General features: G+C 47.8%; 1 long non-coding RNA gene across 1 annotated transcript; it reads right to left on the reverse strand.

Annotated features, from left to right (window-relative positions):
* Positions 1 to 584: 584 nt before the first annotated feature.
* Positions 585 to 1,760, reverse strand: LOC140218331 (uncharacterized). The gene is made up of 2 exons (XR_011894602.1): positions 1,265 to 1,760; positions 585 to 716 (listed from the first exon to the last, which is right to left on the reverse strand). It is a non-coding gene; the product is annotated as an uncharacterized lncRNA (long non-coding RNA).
* Between the last annotated feature and the right edge of the window lie 4,296 nt (positions 1,761 to 6,056).

Here is a 6,056-nt window from a genome sequence, read left to right on the forward strand (position 1 = left end):
TTTTCGTCGCCAGTCCTTGATGCGTGGCACGAAGCCACCGGCAAGCGACGTCCTATTCCGGCACAGTACCGGTATGGTAGCGATAACACGAACGAGTGGCGTGTTGGTTTAGCTGGTTCGGGTTCCCCTCAGCCTTTCACAATAGGAAGTAGAAATGCAAAAAAGCACGCATGGCGTTGCCAGGGCCCCTAACAGCTCCGACGCGCTTTCACGACTCGCGCAATGCTTGTCATTACGCGAATGCAACTGCACTCGAGTCTACCAATGATTTTTCTGGGCTTATCATGTTACCCGAGCAGAAATGAATTAGTCGCTACTTTTCCCTATGCTAGTGACCACACCATCACATGCGCGGTATTTCGCGTCACCTGCATGTCGCGTGGACATTCTTTGGCTCTTCTGCACGTTGTGCAAACGCGATCAAATTAAGTTTGGATATTGGGCTAAATTGTGCACCATTTCGAGCCTCTGGCTTATGCCTTCCGTCTGCGACCGACCAAGGAGAATGTGGATGCATGAAAAAAGTAAAACTATTAGCTGCTCGAAACATGACAGTGAGAACACAGCAAAGACAGAAACGGATGTCTTGTGCTAAGCGTTTATTTTCTCCATCAGCGGCGGAGTAAAGGCAACATGGTCTGTACGCAGGCGTCACAGGAAATGACGGCGGTCAGTGCCATAGTACCACAACGGCTTTGGCGGCTAGCGCAGAACACCTGCAGAAAGAAGAAAAGGTACATGGTAAGAGCGAAGGGAACGTGCTGTCACGCAAGTGTGACTTTGTGTTGCGTGAAGGCGGAACAGGCGATGCATCTTACGAGGGATGCCCGCGACTTTTATAAAGAATAAAAGAGCAAGATTAGCTGTAGCAGTCGTTTTGGTGAGCATGATGTTATGCTTGCGCAAAGTATGCAGCGATGGCTCGTCGTTCGTGCCATCAATACTAGTCCACCGGCTGAACTGGTAACCTGAAAGGGGTAGTTCGCACGGCCAAGTGCCTCAGACGAAGCTGGATGATAAGTTTCCGATTCAAGCCGAGAACACATTTCGTTTGAAAACACGTTCCTGTGGCTGCCACCGCGCTGAGCGTGCCACGCAGGCCAACGCTGCTTATGAAAGTTGCCAGTGGAAATATACGCACGACAGCTTTTTGGCTATAAAGAATAGAACAGCTGAACCAGAATGGCCCGACACCTTTAACCTACAGTTGAGCGCACGCTTCCGCAGAACCTGAGAGCGAAAGAAACGTAACGAATGTACTCGCCTCTGACACACCAGGTTCCACCGCAAGGCTTTGGGCAACATTCGAGGCCGATAGCGGCACACTCGCCCGGCGAGCACTCGGTGTAGGCACAGTCACTGAAGACGCCTTCGTTGCTGGGACACCGAGCCATGACCGGAACAGATGCCGAGAACAGTAACAACGGGAGCATCAGTGCAGCGGTGGCGGACTTCATCTCGCAGGCTGGAATGGATCCGCGGCTAGCTCTCTTGAATGCACGCCAGCGCGCGTGATTTTGTTTGCGTGCCGACGTGCAATCCCATATATATAGCCACTGTTCATTCCGTTATCTGCGCACCGGCAGTACAGGCCCTGAATCTGAATTCGCTCTTGCTATACCTGCCATGCGTCAAAACAGCAAGATAGCAATGGCAAAATAATCTATCACTGAGTGAGTTTACGCTGAATAAAAAGTAGTGGTGTTGCATTGGCAATATATCACAAAATACGTTAGCGTTGCCTCTGTAAGATAAATGCAACGTGCGCTGCGAGAGCAAGTGCTCTTTTCATGGGTAGTTCTTTGCGATGCAGCGAAGAGTGAAGGCAAGTCCAGCATCATCATCACAAGCGATAAAGCATGTCTGACACGTGTACTACTTTACTGCGTTATTTATCGGCTGCTTACTTGATTCAGTCACAAGTGCGGATTTAAAAAGCCGTGACACATATGTAAGTCGCACATTACTGTATTATGACCAAATGCAAACAAATGTTGTAACGCTCTAGGCACAATAAGTTTTCATTCGCGTAGAAGCGAGAATGTTCCTCTAGCTGTCCAGTTCTGTAGCGTTTAATGACATGAGATTTAACAAAAGTCGGCACTCCTCAGGCATTTTTACCAGTGGCGGTGGCTTAGTGGTTATGGTGTTGCGCTGCTAAGCACGAGGTCGCGCGTTGAAATCCTCTATGCGGCGGCCGCATTTCTATCAATGCGAAATGCAAAACCACCCGTGTCCCGTCCATTGGGTGCACGTTAAGATCCTCTGGTGGTGAAAATTAAAGTGCGAATTGCCACGGTAGTGCCAAGTGTCGGTTGGGGACAGTTTCCTATTGAGCACATCACCGTGTATTTGCTCCAGGGAGTCTTCGAGAACCTCGTAACCTCAATTTTGATGCACCATCTCAAATGTAAAACATTGACCTTATTATTCTTAAGTGGCACTTTGAGAGCGCTGCTCTTGCAGCACGTGGACGGGCATGTCCCGTGCTATTATTTATATTAGCGTGCTTCGTTTAGGACAAGGAAAAAGTAATTAGCAAAAAATTGGAAGTTCGAAGCTGCTTTGTTATGTGTCCTACATTACACTCTACTGCATTCTTATTAATGTTCTATGCTAAAGTCGTCACCTGCGAAGATTGTTATGTATTGTTGACGAACTAAAATTTAAACAGAATAAAAAACAGTGTGGCTTCTTCTTTATAAGCATCAACAACGTTATACGCTCGTGCCATCCCAGATTCCTTGAACACATTTCTAAACCCTGCCAAAAAGTCAGCTAGGACAACGTAATAAAGAGAGTATGCTGCGACTTATTGTTTCTGCATTGGCTGTTGTGAGCAAAGTTTTCTTTTTCTTCGCCCCGTGACGGGGGTGAAGCTCAGAGTGAGGAGGTCGCCGGTTGGCGACGACTTGACGATGTCTGTGACGTTTATTGCTGTCCCAGTCATCGTAACGAATAGAATTGACGGGCGGACATGTCAAGGAAACCTAATTTTGAGCACGTAACTGCCATTTATATGGTGCGCTGCTTCTTCTTTTACTTTTTTTGTGTCGATTCACTGTAGTCAAATCAATGAGCCGATGGCTGACATTTTCATGACGGAGTAACTCGAAATAACAGCAATTCGATCGCTATAAGCACGAAGGTTCCTGCAGGTGCCTGGCTATCCAGCATTGCTTAGGGTTCTGCAAAGCGTTGCAGGTGAACCAGCTAGTTTGTGCAAATCGAATAGCATGTGTGTGACGACAGCAGCAAAAACACGAGGACGGTGTAGACAATCGTGGTATGGCAACGGAATAATTCCTACTGCCGTTGTACGACGTAAATTTGTTACAACGTTCCGATTGCTGGGTTTTTCATGCCTGCATAATGGTTGTGACAAAAGACACACGGAATGTCACGCGATCTGCGACTAAATCTTATGCAGTCGTAGGTATCTATGTCCAAGTGCGGTCTAGCTTATATCGACGGTTGCATTGGCACTCCAGCGAAGAAATGATAAAAGGTGATCAAGCTTCGTCGATCATGAAGGCGGTATGAGCCGCATAGTTTCTCTGTAGCGTTAGCTCCTACGAAGAAATCTAGGCTGATGCCTAAGGCGGTGTGATCTAGCACAATGTCTCGAAGCGCGAGCTGTCACGAGGACAGAATGCGAGCAACTTGCACACTCCGCATGCTCCAAACGACTCGGAGAACTAGCCGCCTTTGCGTGACATCGTGAGAAGTATGCTTGCGATCATGGCATAGCGATTACTGCATCGGACTGATTTGCTCAATGGCAGTGGTGTGATTCTACAAGCCGCCATGCATTTTTTACCAGTGGTCTGAAGCGAGGCGAGACAGTCAGCTCTCTGCCTACCAACCAGTCGCAGAGTGCTTGAAATGAGGCACTGAATACTTCGCATTACATTTGTGCAGAACCAGTTCGGTGTGGTAATCGATGATACACGCAGAATATTGCAGGTATCTGGTTATCCATCATTGTCTGGTGTCATTGTAGCGTTACTAGATACACGGACGCCTTTGATAGACGTACAAATGGCATCGTCGTTAATGCATCGCGGTCCTGCACTCGTCATGGCGTCATCGCCAGAACGTCACTGTAAACGTTTCGCCGTAATCGTATTTCATCGGCATTGCATCGTCATTGTGCCATCATGGTCATTGAGTCACCGTCATATAGTTGTGGCTAGCCAACATGATAATGCAGCGGTGGTCATACCGTCGTTGTCATTCCATCGTTGCGATGCCATCGTGGTATTTTGATGGCCGTCATGCTGTCATCGTCAATGCGTCGTCGTCACAGGTTATACAGCCGTCATAACTCCATCGTGGTCGTTACATCATCATTCTGATGTCGTCGTACCATTCTTCTCAATTCGTCATTGTCACACTGTTGTGGTCGTTACATCGTCGTCATATCTTCGCCCTAATTGGCGGCTACCATATTTTAGACGACCTAAAGCTTATGAAGATCGAGCAACTTTGCGATGAACGCGTGTCTAACATCAGTCTGTGCTTGTACTTACTAATGGTGGTTAAATAATAAAAGAGTTATTTGTAATTACCAAATAAATCTTCGCTTAAACCGATTCTCACAGCACACGGGATTCTCAAGTTCTTTTAGAAACTAAGCTACGCCTTTTTAAACCCCGTATATTGCAAGGCCTTGCTTTAGAGGCTCATCAAGGTCAGTTTATATTGAAATGGGAAGTTAGTGTTTATTATGGGTTTTTCGCCGACTTCGGATCAGATGTAAAAACATTCTAAATATTGCTTTTATTTGCAGACAACGTATTTTATTTACTTTGCCTTGCACTCATATGATACTACAGCTGAAGTGATATAAATGAAGCTTTTTTTTTTAAGTGCTATGATTTTTTAAGACGAAGTTTCTTCGCCTGGGCTAAACGATTTACCATCCATTCGAACGTCTGTCGGTTGGTACCTCGCCAGGAATGTTTGTCGATATGTACCTAAATCTTATGCATGCTACGGAAGCAAGCTCTAGCAGACCGACCTATATATACTTTCCCTCAGTGTTACGGAACAAAGTAATGCCAGTGAGCGCCACCTGTGTTCTGCTTAACCCAACAATATTGACACGTGTGCTTATCTTTATCGGCCGACCACGTTTCGCCGCTTAACAACTGTAATCGCACAGCGAGGGACGCGCCTGCATGTATCCGACGTTTCTGGAAAGTTATCGATGCTTCTAACCGGCTGTCTGTTGTCGCCGAACCTTGTGTTATCTGATTTCATCGCGTGACTCGAATGTTGTAGAACTTTGTGGAAGGCATGCGGGTCCCAACGATTAGTCTGGAACATTCGACGACTGCTCTATAAAAGCCGACGCGCTTGACCCGCTGATCAGATTTTCGACGATCACCGACAGTGTTCGCCGCTATCGTTGTGCTATAAGTGTAGCCTGTTTTTGTGGGCACAGGTTCGCCCAATAAAAGTTAGGTTTGTTCTTCACAGTATTGCTACTGTGTTCTTGAACGTCACCACCACGTGACATCTGGTGGAGGTGCTTTTCGTTCATGTACCGGACGCCCCCGACAAGCCGTGATCCAAGCCCGGACCGCAAAGAGAACACCAACGTAGTCCCGGAGCATCGAGCAAGCCGCCGTCTTCAACAGCTGCCCCCGGAGCACGGACTTCTACCTGAGAAGACCAAGAAGATTGTGGACAAGGCAACCCCAATGGCAGCCCCAGCGTCCCCCATCGTGCTGCAGCAGCCCAGGGAACCTCCGACGTTCCGCGGATCAACATTCGAGGACCCGGAAACCTGGCTCGAAACGTATGAGAGGGTCGCTAAGTTTAACAGTTGGGACAGCGACGACAAGCTGCGGCATGTCTATTTCGCATTGGAAGACGCCGCCAGGACGTGGTTCGAGAATCTGGAAGCCACCTTGACGACGTGGGACCTTTTCCGAAGCGGCTTCTTGCACACGTTCACAAGCGTCGTGCGAAAAGAGCGAGCCCAAGCACTACTAGAAACCAGAGTGCAGCTGCCAAACGAGACGATCGCGATCTTCACGGAAGAGATG

The sequence above is a fragment of the Dermacentor andersoni genome, chromosome 5, assembly GCF_023375885.2.
Source record: "Dermacentor andersoni chromosome 5, qqDerAnde1_hic_scaffold, whole genome shotgun sequence".
Classification (NCBI taxonomy): domain Eukaryota; kingdom Metazoa; phylum Arthropoda; class Arachnida; order Ixodida; family Ixodidae; genus Dermacentor; species Dermacentor andersoni.